Below are 26,591 nucleotides of genomic sequence, written 5' to 3' on the forward strand. Positions count from 1 at the left end.
GAGAGAGAGGGAAATGCAAGGCGCAGAGATTTACTTACCCAAGGTCATAAAGCTAATATGTGGTTGAATTAGAAACTGAATTTGGCATTCACTCTTTACTAGGTTTTAATGTTTATGGTTAATAAAAGTTTACAGTATATAGTGTACAGTAAAGTATAAAGTATAGTGCTGAATTAAACCTTAAAGATCATTCAGTTGAACTAAGAGCTTAGACCCAGAATTGCAAGGTGACTTGACTGAAAGTTGTGGCAGTGCTGGAGCTATGACCTGGTCCTTCTGGCTACTAGCCTAGTGCTCTTTTTTATGTGCAGACTTGATAGCTGTGGTTTGTGAAAGTGCTTAATCTTTTCCCTTATCAGATAGTAAAAAGATCTATATCTAATATGTAAAACATCTATGCACTAGAGCATAGGTGTACTATGTGCTAGGTCAAATGCATTGCCTTTATTGTTTAACACAGTGTCATTGCATCAGTTGATATCTATCAATGGGTAAAAGTAAATTTTTCAAACAATTAAAAATTCAGTCCCACATTTCCATTTTTAAAAATTTTTTATAGAAAAAATTATTTAAGATATAGTTTAATGTTAGATACATAAAAGCTGAAACAAAAAATAATAAAATAGGAATTATAATTAATTATGTTAACAGTCTCCAAAAGTGAATGACCATCTTTGATAAGTCACTTGGAATTAACTTTTTTCCTCTGCAGAAACAGGTGTATGAAATATGAGCAGGCATGAAATTTCTACCTGAGTCAGTAGCTGAAGTAGAGTGTTCTCTTTTTCTGGCTATTTTGGAGCCAGGTCTGAGCTGCAGAAGCCAGAGATCTTTTGGAGCTTTGAGATTCCCACTTCATATCTTTGCTGGATATTCCATTTCAAATATCAATTGATGTAATTCTTCATAGAATTCTATACCTTACTACCAAAATTCTGAAGTGGCTACTTTTGAGGAGTTTTTATGGTAATAGTTTTGGTATACTCCAGTAGCTGAAATGCTAAAGGAATCCATGAAAGCATTTATTAATTAAAAACAATAATTAAATATGGCAATGATTCTTTATACCAGTGTTGTTCAGTAGAAATATTCTGTATGTCCACTACAGTAGCCACCAGCCACGTGTGGCTCTGAGCATTTGAAATGTCACTCGTGAAACTGAATTTTAAATTTCATTCAATTTTAATTACTTTAAACATAAATAGTCACAGACATATTCTTGAAAAAAACACATTCTAACCACAAAAATGCACAATTAGAAACATCAGATCATTAGCAGCTAAAATGCTAGACAGAATATTGAGGGATCGTAGAAACTTTAGAAGTTATCAAATCACTTAATTTCTGAAAGAATCTAATTTTTTCAAGTAGAATATTGCCTTCTGAAAATGGTCACTCCAAGAAAGAGACCTAAAAAAGGGGAATATGGATATGCCTAGTTTTATTTTTTAAAATAAACCGAAAAGTTCAAATGCCATATTTAAAAAAAAAAATTATACATTCAGGAATCTTAACAGGCAAACAGAACAGGGGAAGGGTTGGAACTCAGTCTAGAAAAAAGCGGCCTACAAATTAGATCAGAACTAGGATTAAAAAAAAAAAAAAAATCCAGTCCTAAAAGGGGTTGCCCTAGCTATTTCCAAGAACAAGGCTCAAAGAGCAATTAGCCTAGATTCTCCTGTCCACCTCCTAATTTAAAGAAAAAACTTCATCCTCTAAAGGTAGGTAATCAAAGAATTACCACTTTAATACTCAAAATAAGGAGAAATCCAGATGGATTCCTTAAAACCTGAAGGGGATCTGAATATGCCACCCCAAATGTATCACTATGGCATAAGCACTGCTTTGAGCTGAATACAAATAAGAAACAGAAAATACAGAAAGAGCTCTCTATCCTCTACCTATCTCTCTAAAAGCAGGACAAAATTGTGCTATTATGAAGGGTTTCCCCCATACCCTCTCCCATACCAAAAGGAAAAATTACCATTATCATTGGAGACAGAAAGTCAGCACCAAGTTGGGTTTACACAAACAAATCTTACTAAAATAACCCTTATCTTTTATTAGTTTCTTCTATATATTTATCTACCATCCTTCAACTTATCACTCCTAGGAGACTAAATTCCTTTTCCTTTGTCCTGCCACTTCTCCACAAATTTATCATCCTTTGTTAAAATAGTAAACATAAGCCCTCGTCAGTGTCTGAACACCTCTTTGTCTCTTCATTTTCTTGCTATGAAGACCACTATGAACATAAAAGTTAAAATACTAACATCAAATAAAATTTGTGTACCTCTTCTCCTGTTACCCTTTTTTTAAGTTTAATTTGCAAGTCCCAGGCATTTAACCTAAGAGGATAAAGGAAATTTTTTCTTCTATTACAAAATAATTCCCCAAGTTACTAAGCTCAGATTTTCTAAAGACAATATACTTCATAATAAAAACAATTGAAACTTTAATCATTTTCTATCTAACACAAGGCACAATCCTCAACACTACATGGAATATGAAAAAAGTTCCTACCTCAAGAAACTATCTAGTAGGGAGATTATGATAAATACATAAGTATTATACAAAATATGGAATGGTAGCTATAATAATAAAAATTAAAACTGCTATAGGAGAGTTTCTTGATCAGGTATTGGGGGAACCATAGAAATAAGAAATGTACAAAATTTTATGAACACTTGTGTTAAGGGTGGAAAATTTTCCAGTGGGCCAACTTCTGCTTCTGTAATCTGCTTGCTCGTTTGATGTGGTTTTAGGTTTTATAAATTGCCTCCTCTGGAAGCTCGGGGCTGATTCTCTGACCCTGCGTTGTGGAGAGTCAGTCCCTGGCGGGCTAATCAAGGCTCGTAATTCATCTCAATTGGCTCCGTGGGTCTTAGATTTGAATGCACCACAACAACTTGTACACTTTCAGGGAGCATCAAATTCTCATAAGGGTCTATGAATCAAAAATGCTAAGAATTTCTAGGTTAGGGGATTGAAAAAAAAATCAAATCTAGCTGTAGAATTTGGAAATGCCCCCACGTGGAAGAAACATACATATTAATCCTTAAAGGAAAGATATTTTTGTTAGTTTTTTTTTTTTAAGTAAAAATGGTCACTGAAAATGATTCAAACATACAAAAGTAAATGAGGTAAAAAGTATGAATCCTTATTCCCTCTCCTGCCCAATCCCCAATCATGCTCATGAGAGTTTGGTGTGTGACGCAATGGATAATAACAGTGACTGCAGATAGTTCAGGTTATGGTTCAGTGGTAAAAAGGGCATTGATATGCTTTATATGTGTTAACAAAGGGCAATATTCTAGCAACGATTTAGACAAACACCATACTGTGTGCAGATTAAATTTATAAATGAATAAATAGTATAATGCATAGTAAATAACAAGGCTTTCAAAGATTTCAAAAAGCTGGAATGAATGATAAAATCTAGAATTTTGTATTTGCTCAAAAAAACAAAATTTACAAAAATGTAAATGGAAGATATACTATTTATCACTTTTGGTTACCAGAGATCCAATGAGTCAGAAGGTCATTAATTTAAAAATTATATTTATTAAACATTTACTGTGTGCCAGACATTGTGCCAGGAAGGAATACAATGATGATCAAAAATTAAGACACAGGTCCTACACTCATGAAACTTACAGTGTAGAGACAGGTCCTGCACTCATAAAACAGTATAGAGACAGGGACAAACACTCATACAAAGAGATGTAAATTGACAAGAGTACATGCTACGAAGGCTATGAAATATGAAATTTAAAAACTCACAGAGTAAGGTAATTAGGTCTAGTTATCATAATCAAAATTGGTTTCCTTAACCCATTTCCCATTTGCCCCAAGAATACTCGTTGGCGGGGCTTGCAGCTGCAGAGTTTACCCAGAGATAACTCACAGATTACAGTCCTAGCCTTACCCCTAAAGTTTGCCACGAAATATCTTGCCTTTAGTATTATTTTTGCATCACTCTAGTATGTCAATAGTCTTTGGAAACAAATGACATCATTCTATTTATAACATTCTGTTTTTAGTAGTGGTATTTCCATTTACAAAATATAGTAATTCTCGATCGCTGAAAATGTCAAATCCTAGAAAACGTAGCATTCCTAATTGTGATGTTAACATTGTTCTTGAAGAGTTGTTGTTAGCCAAAGAGTCATTTGATGAATCCGATTTATGATACATTTGTTACATTAGGATTAGAGACAAGTTTTGTTTAGAAACAACTCCAAGAACAGTTTTTATATTTTATCTTCACATTAAAAACCGGTCATTTTACTTCAGCCTCAAAGAGTGTGTTTATGTAAAATTAACACTGGCAGAGAGCTGCACTTTTTTTGTAAATGGGAAATGGGTTAAGGAAGTAATGATTAAGTTGTTACTTAAAGAATGCCTTGGAATTAACCAGGAAAACAGAAGAAGGAAGAAAGCATTTCATACAGAACAGGGGTCCCCAACCCCCAAGCCAAGGATACCAGTCTGTGGCCTTTTAGGAATGGGGGCCACACAGCAGGTGAGCAGCAGTGAGAGATCAAAGCTTCATTTGTATTTACAGCCACTCCCCAGTGCATCACTGCCTTAGTTCTACCTCGGATGATCAGGCAATAGATTCTCAAAGAAGCAATGGTCCCTCAGGCCAAAAAGGTTGGGTACTGCAGATATAGAAGAAACAGCACGTGCAAAAGAATCTACGGCACAGCAAATACAAGAGACTGCAAAGAAATCAGTGTAACTGGAGAAAAGAAGCATGGGAGTATATGGTAGTGCGTAAGACAGGAATTAAACAATGCAACACCTTAAAGACCATGTTTAGAAATTTTGTCCTTAACCCAAGAGTAATGGAAAGCCACTGAGGGAATTTTAAGCAGGAAATTATATGATCGAATTTGTGATAGTTTCAAAATAACAGAATTTGAATCTAAAATCAAAGAGATGGTGGTTTTATACAATCTGTTCTAATTCAAGCCCTACTTAGAATACTGTGATTATGATTCTTTGGACTGTAAGTAACAGAAAAAACTCAACTCTGAGGGGCAATGCAACAGAGAATTTATTGGCTCATTTACAGAGCTAGCTACAGGCACAATTTAAACAATGGTATTTAAACCTGCATTTTCTCTCTCCATGCCCTGGCTTTGCTTCCTCTATGTTGATTCTATCCTCAGAAAGGGTTTCCTACTGTGAATGACAGTAACAGCTCTAACCTAACACCTTCCAAATTTTAAGTTCCGGGCAGTAATAAGAGGACCAGCTTTGACTGAAACTGATTGGTATTGCTAATGTCATATGCCTTTCCCTAAGTCAATCACTACTGCCAAGAATCTGTGATAGGTTTAGTCCTAGATCACATGATACCAGAGGTATAGACCCAACCACCAAACCAAACCAAACCAAATCAAACCAAACAAAAAACCCACTATTAAAAACTAGAGAAGGGGGATAGTTCCTCAAAGAAAAATTAAAACACGTTACCAATGTAAGAGTGAATGGATGTTGGGTAGCAAAAACAACAGATGTCCACTACAAGAAATTAGAATTAGAGCTTTGTCTAGGTCAAAGGACTAAATATAAATAACCTTGGAAACATGAAGCTGTGGGGCAAGGGTAGTAGAAGTAAAAGCTGTTTAGATATTTTAAAGTCTGTCATAAGAAAAAAGTAAAGAAGGTGACTTGTTCTTTGTAGATCAAGTGATAATAACAATAACAATACTAGTAATTATATTTATTTTTAATAAATGAGAGAACTTCATTCCCAGTATTGAGCTTCAACTGCTTAATTCATTATATACTACTATACGTTATAAATTATAATTATAATAACAATTATTGCTACCATTAGGTAATATTAATTAAATGCATATATGATTTTATCTCATCCTCAAAAAAAAAATCTATGAAGTTGACCCTATAATTATGCTTACTTTATGGATGTGGAAATTGAATCATACAAGTACACAAACTAAGTAACACAACTAAGTGGTAGAGAAAAAATTCAAACGCGGGCACTTCAAATGTCAGAGATTTCAGCCACACACTATTTGCCTCTACCAGGAATAAGACTAAAATTACAGTGAAGTAGGTTTCGTCCTAATATAAGAACGAAACAATTAGCAGTTAAAATATCAGCAAATGAAATGAACTCAAGTATGATAGATCGCCAAAAAAAAAAAAAAAAAAAAAATCAAGCATTATGTAATTGAAAATGGTCACTTTCAAGATCCCCAAGGATCTTTCCGAGCATAATATTGTAAACATATCCACACAACACAAGCATGTGAATTTCTGCCTAGTCTGAAAGGAGAATTTTTATTATTTTATTAAAAAAAGAAAAACTGTCCTAATTGAAAATGTTGAATTATAAAATTTCATTTTGTAATTATCAATAAAACATTTTGGTAATCAATCTACTATACTCGAAACTTTCAAGTACAGTAAAATGAACAAAGCAGTTGGGTTGAAACTCAACACCAGGGATGAAATTCGTGTTTATTCAAAGCAGATAAATTCCTGAAGAAAAATAAGTGATAATTTTAAATGAACAACAAAAGCTGCATTTTAATAAATAAATCTGTTTGATGGTTTAATTCAGAACTCCCAATGTTAGCGAGATCTACAAAAATTTTAAAGATAATATTAATAAGCAGAAAGCCTTTGCAGATAGATACTTCTTGTTACCTTTCTTTCTAGAAACTACTAGTAGGTTAACTTAATACACAAGAACCCAAATAATTTTTTTAAGTCTTCTGTATTAATTATACTTCAAAATGACACAGAGTAAGGAGACCAGAATAATACATGTTATATATTTGTTACCAAGTATAATATCTGTATTATGAAAGATGTAAGTTTGTCAGTTGTCACTGTTGTTTCCTTGTAACAAGATATGGAATAAAATGTGGCAGAATGATCTCCATACTAAAAAAAAAGCCTGGGCTTCAGTAGACTGCATAAGACTACAAATCAGTCTAAATCAAAATAGTCATGAAAAGTATCTACATAAAAGGAATCCTTCTTCAAAACAGAGTATAGGGAATCTCTCTTTGCACCACCTTCCACTTCAAGTAAAATCCCCTGCTGATCTTGATCCAGGCTGCAGACCATTTGCTCTGGATACCACTGTCAGTCAAAACTAAGCTGAGTGCAGCAGGCACAGCTACGTTTTCTTCTTCACAGTATTCCACTGAAAGTATCCATCTGAAGATCCCAACAACCCTCATGATTAAATTACCCTTTCATTTTTTTTTCCTTACCTATTTTAACCTAATTTCTTGAAATATCCTTAGTAATTTTCTGTATGCCAACAGACTGGTTTTCTATCCACCTCCTCCTCCTCTTAACTTCACAGATTCTTCATATTCTCTTCCTCCTTAGATAATGTAAAGTCAGGTGTCCCATAAAGTTTAGACCTCAGTCCTATACAAATTGTTCCTTAAAAAGAAAGATCTAACAAATTCCACAGTTTTAGCTATCAGTTCTCACAAGTAGCCTATAAAATCATAAAATATTAAACTCCAACAATGACTTCTCTTTTAATTGATGAAAACTGCTATATGGATAACTTAAACTCATGTCAAATTCAGTATTTCCAAAGTGAAAACAACTTCCCACAAAACTTAGTTCTCCAGCATTATCTGTGATAGCCAAAATGTGGAAACAAGCCAAATGTTCATCTACTGATGAATGGAGAAACAAAATGTGGTCTATCCATATAATGAAATATTATTCAGCAATTTTTAAAAACTGAAGTACTGATATATCCTACAACATGGATGAACCTTGAAAACACTTTGTTAAGTAAAAGAAGTCAACCACATACTGTATGATTCCATTTATAGCAAATGTCTGAAATAGGCAAATCCAGAGACAGAAAGCAGATCAGTAGTTGCCAGAGGCTGGGTGAAGGGGAAAATAGGGAGAGACTGCTTAATGAGCAATGGGTTTCCTTTTGAAGAGTTGAAAATAATCTGAGATTAGGTAAGTGTTGATGGTTGCCCAACATTGTGAATGTATTAAATGCCACTGAATTGTACTCTTAAAAATGGTTACAGCAGTGAATTTTATATTAATCTTACTTCAATTTACAAAAATTAGTTCTACCTTTGCACTTCTCTTTTCCTACAAATGAGAACTGTCATACTTCTGATCTTGTGTGTCTTTTGAGTATTTTTCAATGTCGCCCTCTTTTATTCATCACATCTTATGAATTCCCCAGTCTTATAGAGTCTCCTTTCAAAATATTTCCCACAACCACCCTTGCCTTTCCATTTACGAAGTATTTGTTGAGGCACTTACCTCACACCTATATATAGTAGTAACAAGATTTCCTTTATAAGATTCACTTTATATCTAGTCTTTCCACATCTGGATCTGCTTTCATCCACTCAATACATAACCACCAAATTAGCAATTTCCTAAAACAATGCTTTCACTGAATCTCTTATCAATTCCAAACTCTTCAATAACTCCCCACCAATGCATGCATTGTTGGGTTATCCCAGGGCTAAAAGTTTCCAGAATGCAGTGAGGTAAAGAGTTGGTCAAATGCTCCAGTAGCTGGTGCTTCCACTAGTGGCTGGTGCTGCCAGGCTGCAAGACTAGCCCTGCGCTTTAAGTAGCCCAACAAAGAGAACATACATAACCCCAAAATAGAAAGGCTGAGTGGCTAAAGTGTGGGAATATCAAGGCATCACATTCACAAAACGACGAAACATAATCTGGTACTCAGTATTTCAATGAATGAAATGAACTTTTTCTGAGACTCAATTTTCCCTACAAAGTATGGATGATGAAATATCATCCAACTCAAATAAGTATTTAAGGGTGAAATATAACTGTGAATAATTTTGTAATCTCTAAAACACTATAATAAAAGACTAGAAAGACATCTCCTGTGTTATAACTTCTCAAATGAACACAAATCCTAATAAATCCAGTGCCAAAAAAAGTATTGCCAATACTCTTTACATTTTTCCTATTCAATAAAATTGGGAGATCTATTATTTTTCCAAATGGAACTTAATAAAGCCATTTCCATCTTGCATTTTCTTTATGAGGACCTTTCTATCAGCAGTTACTAATCCTGTAGAGTTGACAGATAATCTTACCTCTTGAATAGGAAAAGTAAACTGAATGATGAATGAGTGAAGTAAACAAAGCAGGAAATAGGGATCAGGATATACCTAAAACCCCCAGACCTCTCTCAAAGCCTCTCAATCCACTCAAGGTTTTGCTTCTCAAACTTGCCAAATGTAATAATTACCCACAAAATAAGGAGCGCACAGGGGTAGAGCCTACAAGCAAGGAGCAAATTATTTCATAGACTAATGATCTTTGCTTTGGTTAATAACCCTCAAATGAAAGGCATTCAGGCAGTTGTTATACTTAAGAAATCCCAAACCTGGCAAAAAAAAAAAAAAAAAAAGTGTGGCTGACTAACATCTAAGGATGGAATCTTCACCCTTAAGTCCACAAACCCCAACCTAAGCAATTTAATAAATATATATTTACCTTTAAATATATAAGTATTTTTGTGAATATTAAATACTAAGTATGTTTGTGAAAAATAACTATTTTTCCAAAACAGAAATTTAGAATGGCATTTTTACATTTTAACAAATCTCATTAATGTCTTAATAAAGACAGATGGATTCTCTTACCTGCTTCTGCACTCAATCTATTGTACTACATTGTTCTGTTGAAGTGAGGAAAATTCAACCTCATGAAATGGGTGGGTGGTAAAGAGAGGGCTGTAGAACCTTTGAAAGCATCTCAAGCCCTCGGGATCACACTTAAAAAACTGCAACACTAGATAAACTGAGTCAAAGCTTTTATTTAAAAAAGAGGGATAAACTACTATACTGACTATATTGGCTTGTCAAAAATTTTGGACATAACACGAAAAGTAAAGTAATCATTTTGAACTCAGAATATTCAAGTGATGAGCACAACACTAAGAAGCATTTCTTAAGCAGTTATTATGTATAAGGCATTGTGTTTAAAAACACAAAGAAGCAAAGCATATGTCATTCTAAAAATCATATATTGTTTATCATGGTATACTAAACCAGAAAAACCAAAATACTTGCAATAAAAATAATTAAAATAAAAAATATTTTTGGTTTAATCCAGTTCACCAAGAAGCCTAAATATTATGATCTGATCCTATAAGGTTTCAGTTAATCGTTTTTTACTACGGAGGATCTCTGAATGCAAAGTTTAGAAGAAAGAGAAGAAAAAAATGGTAACAATGAAAATATTTTGGAATGGAAACCTCAAGGAATAACTTTCTAAGTACTACCTGCATTCATTAGAGATGTAATGCAAAAGACTAACGAATCTATCATGGTGCAAGGAGTGGGAGACGTTTAATATGTTGGAGATGGGTGGAACTCTCTATCTGTCCAAATTAACCATTCATCTTCAGTATATTATGAGCCCATAGAAACAATTTTTGTTTTTTTCTTTCTTGAGTAGTTCTAGTGGTAAAGATTGACAATTTATGATTTTTATTGTTTCCCAAAGATTTTCACAGGCAACGAAGAGAAAATCTATTATTTTTAAATAGAAAAAAACTCACTCTGTATATTCTATCTTATAATTGCTATGTGAGTTTGCAAAATCCTTCTATAAGACTAAGATACATTATGGGATCTTAGTGATTTCATTTTTCCTACACCTTGAAATATTTTGCTAATTCCATCATTCTAGATGTTTTTTCACCACTGCTCAATTATTCTTAAATATGCTTTTAAAAACCTAAAGTAGTAAGTAAAGAGAAGATTTAATTGCCTATAAAGATAACTCAAGAGTGAAATAATCACTAATGCATTATCCTTTCTTTTTTTTTTAATGTTCTTGCACAAAATATTGCATCATCTTTCCAAAAGGTAGTAGAAAGCTGAAGACATCATCGTTCTCATCTGTGTTAGGAAGGAAAAACTTCTCCCTTTTAGATTGTAATAGCTGGGGGTCTATGACTTAAACTATCAAAAGACAAAGATTAACAAGAGAAAAAGCACACCATTTTTATTAATATTTACATAGGAGTTCACAGAAAAGAAGTAAAACTCAAAGCTTATATACCATTTTAACAAAGGAAAGGGGATTTGGGCTGTGAGAGACAATAAATTACAGAAAAGTAACTAGGAAATATATGGGCAAGTAAATAAAGATAAGGTTATTTTAGTTAGGTCTGTTTATGCAAACTCATCTCAGTGTCAAGTCTCCATCTCAGGTGATGAGTCACTCTTTCCCTTCTAGTAGGGAAGGAGAAGAGAACACCACAAAGGAAAATTTATGCCCTACTTTAGGCAGGTAACAGGAGGGCAGAAAACACTTCCTGCATCTGTTGATTCTAAATTGTCTTCTGCTCAAAATAATTATTACGTCAAAGTGTTACATTGTGGGTGCCATGACCTGATCCTCTCCAACTGCTTTTAGTTTTCATTGAATACAGGTAAGAACTCAGAACTTTTTATTTTCTACCCTTAACGGAAGAGAGAAAACTGACAGAGGAAACATTTCATAATTAATTATTAGATGAACCTGAAGGCAAAAGCAAAGATAGATAACAAGCACTTCAAACTCTAATGATGACAGAGAAATTGGGAAATCTCAAACTGAGTCTTCAGATTGGACATCCAAGATAAATTTCCTCAAACTCAACAATCAATGAGTGATCAATGTATTTCTAAAAACTAAAAGGAAATACAGTATTCTCATTTAGCACAAAGGACTTCTTCATGCAATATTTTTATAAGAATGCAAACCATGCTATTTTGCTAAAAGGACATGTGATAGTATTTGTTCATCCTTCATGTTCGTGTGCTGAAATTCAACTTGATACAGTTCACAAGTGGACAAGTGCTGAAGGCCGGTAACTAGAAGGAAATGCAGAAATGTTTTTAATTCATTGGACTGTTTATTCTAATTGGTGTCTACAAACTTAAAACTAAAAATATCTTGCAATTATAAAGGAAAGATTGCTACCCTCTCTTCAAATCTCTTTGTATGCACTCAGAAACATGAGTTTCAAAAAATTCAAGTACATGCAAAAAGAAGACCCAGAAGAAATGATAACCTAGAACTCATTAGGGAAGTATCTAACATCTCAAATCAGTATTTACAAGAGTAATATGCTCCAGGTTCATTTATGATGATGTTGCTCATTTCAAGTACATATACCTTCAAAACCTGGAAAATACAGAATAAAAATCTGGGCAACATGTGACAATGAAACATGATAAAATTGGAAGATGCAGATCTACAGAGGTCCAGAAAAGGGCAAAGCTAAACCCAGAGTATTACAAGAATTACAAGAAGTAACAAAAGAATTTTTAAATTGTCAGAAACACAACTTGTGACAATTTTTTTTCAAGTGTAGAATTGGCTTAGTACTATCCAGCAAGAAATTTTCCTTTGTTGGCAATATATGGTTGAACAGGACTGAAAAAACTTCTGTAAAATTTCACAAATGGAAAGCAGAGAAGTCAATTTCACATAGTCTGGATTTCAAACATATTTGATGATTTTTAGCATCTTAAGAAAAACCAGTTACTTTTCTCAATGCATTCTGAAGCATCGATGAATTTAAAAAACCCTGTATATATCCTGAAGAAAGCTATATTACAAAAGGACTAAAAGAGTGGTAGATACACTCATTGAAGAGTGTCAGAACCTATACTTGGCAAAAGAATGACTTGAAGATGATGGCCTATGATTAATATTAATGCAGAGAATACTTTCATTGTAATGGAGGAAAGCTTCAATTACAAAACCATAAGTTACCAAGAAGAATAATTCCTCTTGATCTAAGAACTTAGAGGAACTAGGAATTTTGTCTTAACCTCTACCCAGAATGTTCTTTTGCACAGGACTCAAAGTGGGAAGAATCAAGGAAGATATTCTTTGTATGAAAACAAAAACTTAAAAAAAAAAAAAAAACCTAAAAAAGTATGCTGCAATTGTAATAAGAATGTTTGCCAAGAGCATTCGATTGTGATGTGTATTCACTGTAGGGGTAGTAAATAATTAAATGCATAAGATATATATTTTTTCATGTTTCTGAGTGCATACAAAGAGATTTACTATGTTTAGATTCTTACTATAAGCTCTAATAAATTGTCTTAGATTATCCCTTTATTCTGTAAATTATATAAATTAAATTATATGACATAAAATTATATGATTTAAAATATTAAAAAATAAAATGGTGATATCTGTTTCCCAGTAAACTGAGAGTTAAAAGAATCCTTAAAATTGTTTTACAAAAATGAATTCAAAATACACATTTCTGATACAGTTACCGAGTAAATCAAGTCATTATTTTTACCTTTAAAACAACCTGACTAAAAAATCAAATACTCTTTAGTCCTCTGAAGTAGGGAAAGATAAACTATTCAGAATTGTGTACTTAATTAATGAATATAAGTATTTTTCATCTTTCGAAAGTTACTTTGGGAATAACAAAATGTCAACAATAATCTCTAATTTCCTGCCACCTAAAACTACAGTTTACTTTCTACTTACAAAAATTGCTATTTCTTTGAGGTACATCCCCTGCCTAAATCATATAGAAATTAAAAATATATATAGATTGGTATGGTTCTAAATGTTCTCTTGAATAAAGAAAACAAATGTAGGAGAAGAGGGTACAAAACTATTTATTCTTTTCCTTTGCCCTCCTCATCCCTACTAAAAAAGCCAATGCTGATTAGTAAAACAACTGGACAGAAGCAGCAAGACTGGACTAGATAGCCTGACTGGAAAGAATAGGTTGAAGTTGCTATGTTGAGATTTGTAGTCCTCCTAGACCAAACTACCTCAGAATTTTTCTATTTATCCTAGCTCACTACTGCCATAAGCAAACATTCAAAAGAGACAGTCTTTCTAACATTTACTTTCTGCTCCCTATGCCCTACCTACCCTAGGATCTGATGCCATCAGCAATTCCGAGTTCTCTAAACTAGATAAGTTAGTCCTATTCTCCAAAAATGCTCCCCCAAACACCCATTTCTAGAGGATTGCTCACAATTATATCAGATTAGTGCAGATAAATGCATACCAAATACTAACGCCTATATATCTTTAACAATAGGATTTTGTCCCAATAAATCCATCATAAATTGAAAATGTCTTAAGACGAAAATGCAAAAAAAAAAATGCATTTAGTACACCTAACCTACTAAACGTTTTTGATTAGCCTACCTAAACGTGCTTAGAACACTAATGTCACTGGGCTAACGTTTCTCAAAACTAAACTATGTCACAAGCTGTGCTTGCTTACAGAACTAAAAAGGATTACTGGTAAGTGAAGAAGGCCAGCTGCAAAGACCAACATGGTGATGGGACATCATGTGCAAAAAGGGCCATGCACAACAGAGCCAAGTGCAACAGAATAACTACGCCTGCCTAAAAGAATTTAATAACTCCACGCCGCAGCCTATAAATACAGGGGGCTCCTTCCCCTTTGGGTAAAAGGTGCCATTTGAGCATGGGCTCACCATTCTCCATTCCTTGACCAAAGAAAGTTTCTGCTCTGCTTTACCAAACTCATTCTTATTCTATTGGAGCAAACAGCACTAGACAGAAGGTTCTTGATTTGGGTCTCTGAGTAGAAAGGTAGACAACATGTGGGTACACATCCGCCTACAGCTGGGCAAAAATCATCTGACAGCCAGCCGCTGTCCAGCATCATGAGAGAGTATCACTAGCCGGAGAAAAGACCAACACTCAAAATTCAAAGTTCAGTTTCTACTGAATGAGTACTGCTTTCACACCACGATAAAGTCGAAAAATCATAAGCTGAGCCACTCTAGGTCTGGAACCATCTGTATTTGCTAATTGCAAAAGGAAATCCTTACAATGGAAAGTATGTCAACAGCTTACTCAAGAAGTCAAATTTAGATTACTAACAGGATAACCCTACTTTATCTGTCTTCTGATGTTGTATAATGCAAAGTACACTGTATGACCTATTAAGTATTCTTGTCAAAAATATTAAGCCTGATCTATTCAAAAAATACAGGAGATCGAGGCTACAATTTAAACCCCAATAAGAGAAACTCAATAAAATACGGATTGCGGGTTATTTTAGAAGACCACTGGCCTGGTCTCTTTAAAAGGTCAACATCCACACATCCACACACACACACACACACACACACACACACGGAGCAAACTACACTAAAAGAAACTAACACAAATGAAATGCATGACTGTATACTGGTTCCAAAATAAATAAAAAAGATATTCTGGGGACCACCAATATGTAAATACTATGTAATATAGACTGTAGCTATATTCTAACCTTAAAGTATTATGGTATTGTGGTTATATAAAAAATTGGCCTCAATCTCATGATATACACACTGACACATATATAGTACTCTGGTGTAAACTGTCACGATATCTGCAACAGGCTTTGAGAATGTTCACCAAAAGAATATGAAATTGGTAGATAAAACAAATGTGGCTAAGTGGTAACAACTATTAAAACTAGGGAATAAGTATGAGTGTTCGAATCACTATTCTTCAATTTTTCGATGTTTGGGGGGAAAGGAACACGAAAAATAAAAGGTTGAAAGGCTAAGAAATGAGTTCTTAAAAATAAAAATGTAATAGAAGGGACAATTGCATAGTATTTCTTAAATTTTGTGGCTGAGCCTCCTTGCCTCTTCTTACTGCACATGAAAAAATAACACACAATATAGTGAACTGAACATTGATGAAGAATCAGAAGACCTAAGGTTCTAGAAATGTCTCTATCACTTCCCAGCCATGACCCAATTAAGAATGAGGGGTTGAGCGTGGAATGACTCTCCCTGATGCTCTTTCCTCACCTTCAAAACAGTTCTATCACCACAGACCACCGTAAAAGGAGTTTTGAGGTACAAATGACAGATACCAATGCAGGATACAATTATAAGGGTACTTGCACTATGTTTTAAAACATCCACAGCACGAAGCCCTAACTTAATTCTCTAAGCACACCAGTGCCTTCACGGGCACAGTAAGTTTCTGCTTGGGTTGGCACAATAGTCCCCCAATGAAGGACACTTCGCAAATGCAGAGAGGTAGGTGGCTTTTGTGCTTTAGAACTCTCCTCCTACATTTTAATTTTATGTTTAAAGGCACTAAAAGACGTCACATTATTAAAACACAGTCCAAACCTGAAAACCATAAATAAATAAATCTTAAGTTCACAGAATTTCTTATAAACTAATAAAATTTGCAAACAAAGAGAACCCCTAGGACGAAGGTCTCCCGTGCTTGCAGAAGCGGATTCACTTTGACGTTTATCCTCTCTAGCAGATTCCTCCGTAAAAGCGTTAAAACTTGAGACAAGTTGGGAGGAACTCCCTATATCTCTAGAGTAGGATAAAACCTCAGAGTGAGATCATTCTTTCCTTCTCATGTAGTGAAACCTGAAAGCTCAGTTCCAAAATTGTGTCTCCACGTTTCTCCCTTGGGCCTTTTTCTTGGAGACAATAACGGGACGTCTACGGCAGAGTAGGGAAGTCCCTTCGACAAGAATGAGGGGTTGAGCGTGGAATGACTGGTCACTGGGCCGGGGAACCAGGGCCCTAGGGTCTGCGACGCCTGAAAGTTCGGAACCGCCTGTGGTCCTTTTGCCTACGACGGAAGACTCCCGGGAGAGCTGTTGTAAGATGGGTCTCCGCCAAACATCAGCACAAAACGTATGGAAGACCAAAGGGAGCTGGCTCCAGAAAGAAAAGCCAAAATCAGGCTGGGGGCAGACAGGCAGGCGTACGGGCCTTGGGAGGTGAGAAGGAGGCGGAGGAGGAGACGCAGGAGGCGGCCGCGGCGGCCTGCGCGGTCCAGGCCTGCCGCCCCGAGCCTGCCGCGGCGTCGCGCCGGGATCCCTCCCCCGCCGAGGCCGGCGCAAGATGGCGGGCCGGCCGCCACCGCGCAGCGGGTCCCCTCCCCCGCGCCCTGGTCGCTCTCGGCGACCCGCGCCGGCCTCGACATCCCCGACCCAGCGCCCCCGGAGTGAGGCGGCGCAGGCCGCGCGGGAGGGCCTCTTCCTGCTGCAGCGCGGGGCGGGCGGGGGCGGGGGGCGCTTACCGTGAACGGAGCGGATCGGCCTGACTGGGGACCCGAGGAGGAGGAGACAGAGGAGGAGGAAAAGGAGGAGCACGAAACACTACACAGCGGCGACGGCGGCGGCTCCCATTGCGGAGCACGCAGCTGAGCCGCGGGAAGGGGGGGGCGGGGGGTTCTGTCGGAGCCGGCGCGCTGCCTCATGGGTAGGCTCCGGGTCAGCCTCCGCTCGTCCGGGCTCCCGTTCTTCTCGCCGACGCGGGAGGCGGGCGCGGGCATGTGCGCCGCGTTGCAGGCCCTCGAAGGCCGCGGTGCCCAGCTGTGCGCGGTTCGCGGGCGACGGCTCGGACCTAGGCTGGGGTCCGGCGCCGCTGTGGGTGCAGGTCTGCTCGCCGGCAGCCCGAGGCAGCAGTCCCGAATTGGGGCCGCACCAAATCTGAAGGCGTGGAAACGTGCGTTCCGGGGCCTCCCTGTGTGTAACAGCTAGTTCTCCTCAAGCTTGGAAAGTAAGAAGGTCTAGAAATAGAGGCGCCGTTAAAAATGACATACCCTACATGAGGTGCAAAAATATAAACCATATAAGAAGGTGAGTTCTTTTAATAATTAGCTAATTTTGCCAGATTCGTTTAAAACAATCTTCCTCATGTCTCCTTTAATTCCTAACTCTTGCCATATGGATGCCTATGACAAAAACAAAACAAGATAAAGAACACTTGCCAAGATATGCTTACATAAATACTTAATAAATATTGTATTCCTCTCCCAGTTGTCCTAACAAGATCAATGGTATTAGTGGTCCAGCTCTCAAGAGTAACCCAGTTTTGAAATCTTGCCTTTTGTTAGATCCTTAACACACATGCCTTCACTACACACAGCATTCAATCGCTGAATCATACTAATTCTTCCTGCCTATTTAAATTAGTTTCTTCTTCCTCATCCCGAAGGCTCAAACTCTTTGCTGTTTATCATTACAGTTGCTTCCTTAGTGATTACCATTCCCAGATCAATCTTCTCCAAAGGTCACTTGCATTACCCCTAGAGCCCTGGCATACTTACAAATAACCACGACCAATCTCTCTTAACTAGGCCAGGGATAGTAAACCCAGCTTTCCCTTTCCTGCTGGCCTTGAAAATAAGCTTCACAGGAAAAGACAGAATAATCAGAATAACAAACATGGAAAGCTAAAAGTACAAAAATGTTGGTGCATTCTTAAGTCATTATATTTCAAATATAGTTCCTAATTGTTAGCTAGGCATGCTAGATAGAATATGAAACTGAACTTAAGATTTCACTCTGTATTCTAGAGCCTGGTCCAGAGTTTGCAGAGACAGAAATTTAAGTGAGCCCCCAGAAGTCATTTAAATCCAGGAGAATGACTCATGCCAACCAAAATTACTAGACTGATATATAAACCAAAATTCCAATTTTTTTTTTCATGAAAAACAACCACCACGAAGACCAGAAAACTCTGGTCAACACATTTTCACTCAAAAGTAACATTTACACGAGAAGCCAAATTATAAAGGATGCATGGTAAGTAAGCTATCAACTCACAGGAAGTAATTTAGACGATTTATTTCACTACTCTATCCTTAAAGCTCCTCCTTTGGTTTCTAAAACATTTCTCTTGGTTCTCTTGATTTAGTCTCCATACCTTCTCATTGTTTAAGAGCTTCTCTTCCTGACTTGTGTTTTCTGTCCCTTTCCATTCTGTACACCCTCTCTACGTCTTTTCACAGTACTCATTCTCCTTAAGTGAGATCATTCTCCACACTCTTCTCTATGACTGTTACAGATATAAAGTGATTTCACAACTTCCATTCTACAATTCTGTTGTGTTCACTCATGCTATTTGGGTGGAATACCCCACCCTCAACTCCAAGGATGATCCCACTGGCCTAAAATTATCAGAATTACTCTCCCCCCCTTTTGAACTAGTTTTTGTTTCAAAAGGCAATCGGAGTGAAGCACAGGATTTTTGTTTGTGAACAAAAGAGTTCTTTCTTCCTCTAAAACTACGATCTTTTTTTTTTTTTTTTTGATAGTAAGGAGAGCCAACAGAATAAAACTAATATGTGGAGGTGGGAGAGCTAGGCAAATCAATTATAGGAAAAGGAAGTCAATCCGTTAGAGGATCATAATCTTCCAAATCAAACCTAACCTGAACCCATGCTACCTCTAGATTTCTCTATTATATAAGCCAATAAATTCCCTCTCCCTTTAAGCTGAACGGTCAAGAATAAGCCACTGTGGCATTAAAATTATTTTTAGTTGAAGGCACTTGAGTTCCTAAAATTCCTTATCTGCCTTTGAGGCAGAGATTCCAAAAAAAAAAAAAAAAAAACTTCAGTTATCATAACTCTCCCAGGGAGCAAGCAGGAAAGATTGATTCTTATCACTAGAGACAATGAGAATTGTCACCACACCTAAACATTGTCACAAACCTATCATATCTCCCATCTATTCTCCTAAGGGCCTATTTATCTTTCCCAAAAGTTGTTTTCTCATAAGTGCCCTCTCTCCCCCATCCACCTTCTAAGAAATCCTTTGTTTTTACCTAAGTATCCTCCCCTCCCCTTCAACTACTAAAAGGATATATAAGCCCCAAATTCTAACTACCTCTGTGAGTCACATTTCTTTGTAAATTCCCATACATAATATGTGATTAAAATCTATCTTTTCTCTTACTAGCCTGTCTTTTGTCAGTTTAATTCACAGGCTCCCCAAAACTAAATCTAAGAGGGTAGAGTAAGAGTTTTTCCTTCCTGACAAAGCCAGCTTGAGTTGGGATTTCTGCTACTTGCAACTGAAAGCAACTGTGGAGGAGACAATTTTATATATTCACCACCCTAGTTGCCCATATTTCTTGGCTCCCTTACTTCTACATTAGGCATGTGGCTGTTTCTGGCCAGTGGAATGTAGACAGAAGCAGTGATTGCCCAATGTAAGCCTGACCCTTAAAACTTCTAATGATTTTATAAGTTCCTTTTTGTTGTTTATGCATCAGTCAGCCAGATATAGAAAACTTGGAGGACCTGATGGCAGCAACATTAGATGGAAGGACCCTGGGTGGGTCTCTTAATAATTACACGAGCATATCCATTACACTGATACTTACTAGACTGATTAGAGCAAAACATAAACCTTTACTGGTTTATGACACTGAGATTAGAGGGTTGTTTGTTGATGTAAGAAATGTCCGAACTTGTAGAGAATTTTTATAACAGTTTATTTGAGCCAAACTGATAACATATGCCAGGGAGCAAGATCTCATATGTTCCACAGAATAACAATTTTGGAGCTTCTTTAATGCATTTGAAATTAGGGAAGAGATATAAGGAAGATTACATGGAGGTGGGGAAAAGCAAGGCAGGGATTGGATTACAGGACAGTTTACAGATTACTGCTCTCTGGAGGGTGGTTTATTTCAAAGTTGTGTTAACCTAGATGCATAGAAACAATGGACAGGGCTTGCTTAAGCCAAAGATAGACTTTTTACTAAAGAAGCATGACTACCCACCATGACCTGCCCAGTTAGAAATTTATGATCAGATTACCCTCTGAGGTTACTTTCGATAGAACCCCTTTTTTTTCTGTCCACAGTTACTTTCCAATAGCTACAATCACTAATCCTGATTAATAATAGAAATGGTGCCCTACTATAACAAATTTAAAATATGTACCATCCATTTAGCATAGAAAACATGTGGGAATTATGAAAACATGTAGTGTGCTGGATAACGAAAGATTCATATTAGGCAGTGGCTATTGCCTACAATACCTTAGAAAGCAGATCAGTACAAGTACATAATTTGTAGCTCAAAGGGAAGAGTTCAGAAAGCAATACTAATAGCAGATGTTGGTGATTTTTATGTGATTAGCAAGGTATTATTATCAGAAAGAGATTAGCATGGAACAGAATTAACCAGTGTACAAACAGAAATGAACGAGAATAGAGAAAGTCCATTATTTAGGGGTCTTGCAGGGTTGGAAAACTCAATACTTTTAGATTCTGAAGAGGAAGAGAGATGATTTTAAAAGGCTATGAGCAAAAAGCCACAGTAGGATTTGAACAAAATGACTCAGCCCTTAGGAAAGATCAGATGACACATGTATCAGCACTATTATTTCAAAGTAGCAGCTATTATTTTTTTCCCAGATTTATTGAGGTGTAACTGACCAATAAAATTATATCCACTTAAAGTTTACAACCTGATGATTTGATACACATATCTATTGTGAAATGATTACCACATCAGGTGAATTAACATAGTTACTGTGTATGTGTGTGTAGTGAGGAAGCTTAAAATCTACTCTCAGCAAATTTCAAGTATACAATACAGTATTATAAAGTACATTAGATCCTCAGAACTCAGTCATCTTGCAATTGAAAGCTTTTGATGAGCATCTCCATAAAGTAGCACCTATTTGTGAGAGAGAGTTGGTGAAGAAAGTAGAGAAATAAGGCAGCTTATAGAACTATGTCCCAGAGGGAATATTGTTGTTGCTTCAACCATTACTCTTGAATATTCTTCCACCTTTTTTGGGTGCTCCCTTTGCACCAAGTTTCACTGTGTTTTTACATCCCATAGCCAGGATCTACGGCTCTTTTTTTAGGGAACTACACATAGGCTATTGGAGGCACTTTGCCTGCCTTCACGGAGACTAGAAGTACCTGGGAATCTCTATTTCTTTAGAGCCATCTCTTAACCAAGGACCAATAAATGCAGGAGTGTGAAAATCCCAATTCCCTTGTCTTCAGTGGGAACAACTTTAAGGCATACTTTAAACTCCAGAATTCCCCTATAGGGTCAGGCCGAAGCTACCCTCTGAGGGTTTTTTCTGAAGCTGTACCCCTGCTTATAGGCATATTAAGCTATTACTCCAGCTCCAAAGCCACACTTCATCACTGAGCTTTATGATGCTAGGAGCTGGGAATCTTCAAACCAATTTTTTGTTTTGTCAGTTGCTACCTGTTATGTTCTGCCAATATAGGACACTAAAGGGAGACTGCAAGGCTTAAGGAGAAAGAAGGGATTGCTCCTTCTCTTTCATTTCTATTTGCTCTATGTTCCTAATGAGGAATAGTGAAGAAATAAAATGGAGTCACTATAGTAAAGCCACTAAATTACTAAAATCAAGTAGGTTGAGACATGAGGAAATGATTCTATTCTTGTTTTAACTAGCCTAGGAACTTAAACTTTTGAACTTTCCAGTCCTGTGTCAATACCTGGACATATATAAAACCTCCAGATAACCCTCTGATTTCCTCCTTAGGGAAAGAATGTTCACGTATCCAGACCTCCAGATACCTGCTATGCAAACTACCGATCATCTACAGGCTTACCATCTCGGACCAATCCAGAGGCTAAGAATGATTCCTCTAAAGATGTGCTTTTTACTAAAAGAACTCTTTTCTCTCTTCTTCAGTACATTCTAGGTATGGCCTAGTTGTGCTTCTGGTTTGCAAACTCTGAGACCCTTGAATAATCTTTATCATTTATTTCTAGCCAAAGCCTCCAGATTCTTTTTGAGGTTGTTATTGTGATTATGAATCCCGCAACTTTTATCAGTTCCAGCAATAACAATTCATCTCAGTAGAACAGGCTGAATCCAATTTACAGTTTTCTCAACATGTACAGAAACCCCACAGAGACATCAACACCAGCCACCATCACCACCTCCTCAGAGGTCTGCATTCCAGCTCTCTGGTACTTCTCCCCCCAATCTTAGAGACTCCAGCACTATCTGAGCAGTGCCCCTTTCTCAGAGGTCTGAGTTTTGTCTCTATGGAGCCATTCCTCCAAAATTCCTGTTTGTTATAGATTAAATATATGTGTCCCCCCCAAATTCGTTTGTTGAAACAATAATCCCCAGTGTGATGGTATTAAAATATAGAGACTTTAGGAAGTAATTAAGTTTTGAGGTGGCACTTGCTCACTCACTCACACCCTCTCTTTCTCTCCCCTGCTCTCCCTCTCCCTCTCCCTCTCTCTCCAGCAAGAAGGTGAACTTCCCAGCCTCCAGAACTATGAGAAATAAAGTTTGTTATTTAAACCACCCAATCTATGGTATTTTTGTTGTAGCAGCTCAAACAGACTAAGACAGTATTTTAGTCATTCAAACCTCTTCTCTTTATTCCCTCAGCCCTAAAGCTGCTAGCTGCTTCCTGTAGTTGCTACCTCCATAATATTTAGTGTCCTCTTTTGGCCTTTAACATTGTTTATTTTAAACTGTCTCTGTTAAAGTAACTAGTATGCTTCTGTCTCCTAACTGTATCCTCAGTGATACACTTGGCTTCCTATACTTCTTTGTCCTGCTGCTCCACTCTCAAATATTTTAAATAAATCATTGTTTACAAGTCCTCTTCTCAGGAGCCACTTTTGAAAACTCAATATTAAACAGTTTCAGAAAGAACTTTGGGTGTTGTTGATGGCATACTGAACTGACTGGAAACGGATTGATAAGAAGCCTACTACATTTGAAGGAATTGTATTGCCAAAGCAACCATGAGCCTAATCTAACATCATTTTAAATGTTTAAGCTGTTAAAACATCTTTGGTTGACCCCTAACCTCTTCGAGTAAGAAAACTATACGTTTTCAAAAAGATTAAACTCTTATTCAGTCATGGACGATTATAGACAAGGAAAACTTCCCAAAGGGCAGAGCCAGAGGAGATGGGATATATGATGGTTAATTTACCGTGTCAACTTGACTAGGATAAGGGATGCATAGATAGCTAGTGAAACATTTCTAGGTGTGTTTGTGAGATTATTTCCAGAAGAGGTTAGCATTTGAACCAGTAGACTAGTAAAGAAGATTGCCTTCACCAATGTGCGTAGCCATCATCCAATCTGTTGAGAGCCTAAATAGAACAAAAAAGACAGAAAAAGGGTGAATTTGTTCTCTCTGCTTGAGCTGGGACATCCACCTTCCCCTGCCCTCAGAGTATTTTGAAGGGCTGGAAGGCAGTGGAGGTACTAGATAGAAGTAAGCTGGGTTTCTGAATGATGATGGAACAGAACCCTGCCTCCTTCTTTCACATAGACCAAATACATCAATCCACACTAGACTATAAAGTGAGTGAGAAATAAACTTTAATATGTCAAGTCACTGAGATTTAGGGTTATTTCTTTTGAGTAGCTAGTATTAGTTACCTAAATGCATTGTTACTGAATTTTCCTATGACACCGACCCAAACCTTTATCCTTCTGTAGTGCCCGTGATAACCAAACTCTGAAGAATCTACATTCTTTACATGTTCCTAACCTATTTCCTACCTTTGATTTCCAGTTCCTCTATTTCACTTGAGTGAAATAATTAATTCCTCCCATGCATCATACAATCATTTTTCTAAAAAGCAAATCTAAGTATATAACATCCATGCATCAAAAATATATCAATTTTTTACACAGTTCTTGAGATAAAACTCATGTTCCTTAACATGGTGTACTAATACTATGGGTTGGCCACTTCAATCTCCATTCCATTCTCCTTCTAATTGGAGATAAAGAAAGGCTAAAGACTATATTCCCCACACAGCCTTACCACTAGAGTTCTAGATGTGGTAGGTTCTGCCAATTTGATGCACTTGCACTAAATTTGGAAGATAAAAATGAGGTAGATGTTGTCTTCTGTTATAGTAGCTACTGCTGGCAAGCACTGTTATGAATATGTGAGTGTCAGAGGCAATTGCAGTAGCTAAGTTCTAGTATCTATTCACTAGCTCCATGGATGTGAGAGGCAACTGAGGCAATTATCAATGGCAGCAACGGCTTCCTGAACCCTGGGTTTCAGCTATAAAATCATAGCAGCCCATTGACTTCTATTCCTCCAGCTCTTCAACTAATATTTATTTCCCTCTATTAAATACCTTTTTATCTAAAATACCTAAATAGTTTCTATTTCCTATTCATAACCTGACCAGTTAACATGATATACAGGGTTTTTCATGATACATCCTTGATTTCTCCCACCAGTCTAATCTCATGATGTTCTTGCCCACTGCCACATCATACACATCCATCCCCATACCCTGTAGCTGAGCCATGCTGAACTACTTTCGGATCTTCAAATGTTCCATGTTTTCCTCATTCATGTTACCTTTCTTTCACTTTCTAACTCCTATTTATTCCTTTTGTCTAAGAATTTTTTATTAAAATTATTGGGGTGACATTGCTTAATAAAAGCAAATAGGTTTCAAGTACACAATTCAACAATATGTCATATGTAAATTGCATTGTGTGTTCACCACCCAAAGTTACATTTCCTTCTGCCACCAAATATTTGACATACACACCCCCTTTCTTATTCCTATCTATCTCCCCTCTGCCCTCCTTTCCTATTTTTTCTTTAAGATTCAATTTGAATATAACCTACTCTGGAAAGCCCTCTTTGATATCTCTGCCTTCAGCTGCAGGCTTGTAGTCAAATTTCTCTCTTTTTTTTTTTTCCTATGTAGCATCTGAGCCCCTTACCTATGTTAGACATAGTCCTATTTTTATGGGACAGAGGCTTCCACCTGGAAATGCCAGTTACTGGCTTTCCCACCCCGCCCCCCTTGCAGTTAGGGATGTACACATGATCTATGCCAATAAAACACATGTACCCCAGATTATGAATTCGAAGATAATGGCATAAAAAGGCTATTTTTTTTTTTTTGGCATAACTCTGACAATGTATAGCAGTGGAGAAGGCATCTTGAACCACTGTCTAGAGGCAAATAGTGCCAGTAGTTGTAGCAACAGTGGCAGTGGTGTGGGCCTTTTGAGCTGATGTGTCTGTGCTACTGACAATAAAAAAATGTCCTCTCCAGCCTAGCTCTGTATGACTTTGGAAGTTATTCGTGGCTGCATGGTCTGTAAGAGTGGTTTTTAAGCCTTCCAAGAGATTTTATGGGCTAATCAAGAGCTCTTAAATAAATTACTTTTCCTCATAAATACGCCAGAGTCTGTTTCTATTGCTTATAACTAAGAAGTCTGATTTATATAATATTCTCCTTGCTCTCTCCCATTGCACTTCATATGTGTGTTTGGATTATTGTTCAGCAAATACTTCTGTACACTGCAGTATATTTCCCTGCTCTATTGGTGTTGGGCTTAACCATAAGTTTCTATTTTGGCCAATGAGATGTCAGCATTTGTAATTCAAATAGAGGCTTAAAATATACTCGTGTGTTTGAGCTCGCTCTCCTGTACTCCAATGAGAAGAGCACGTCCCAGGTGGCTGGTGATTATTCAGCCTGGCCCCAGAGTGATATACAAGATGCAAACCACATACTTCAAGCAGCCACTGATTCAAAGACAATGAACACCTGGAGCTGCCCTGAACCACATCTTCATTTTCAAACTCAGAACCTGGAGCATAGAGTCTCCCACAGACCTATGAGCAAGAGAATAAGCTTGCTATTTTAAGTTGCTGCATCTTTTTTATTTTTTAATTTTTTAAAATTGAGGTATAATTGATATAAAACAGTATAATAGTTTCAGGTGTACAACATAATGATTTTAAATTTGT

At 36.9% G+C, this 26,591-nt stretch overlaps 1 protein-coding gene across 8 annotated transcripts in view; it reads right to left on the reverse strand.

The window, feature by feature from the left end:
- Positions 1-17,221, reverse strand: part of ZNF280D (zinc finger protein 280D) — a 165,225-nt gene extending 148,004 nt beyond the window's left edge. For 4 of the 8 annotated variants that reach the window (XR_001598546.2, XR_004950104.1, XR_004950103.1 and 1 more), the window contains exon 1: positions 17,098-17,220. The gene's annotated coding sequence lies outside the window, so the exon portion shown is untranslated. Of the gene's footprint in view, positions 1-17,097 lie in introns of all 8 variants that reach the window. The other 4 variants (XM_036218295.1, XM_016158463.2, XM_016158473.2 and 1 more) reach the window with 2 other exon arrangements.
- Between the last annotated feature and the right edge of the window lie 9,370 nt (positions 17,222-26,591).

Source organism: Rousettus aegyptiacus, unplaced genomic scaffold (assembly GCF_014176215.1).
Source record: "Rousettus aegyptiacus isolate mRouAeg1 unplaced genomic scaffold, mRouAeg1.p scaffold_m13_p_3, whole genome shotgun sequence".
Taxonomy (NCBI): Eukaryota; Metazoa; Chordata; class Mammalia; order Chiroptera; family Pteropodidae; genus Rousettus; species Rousettus aegyptiacus.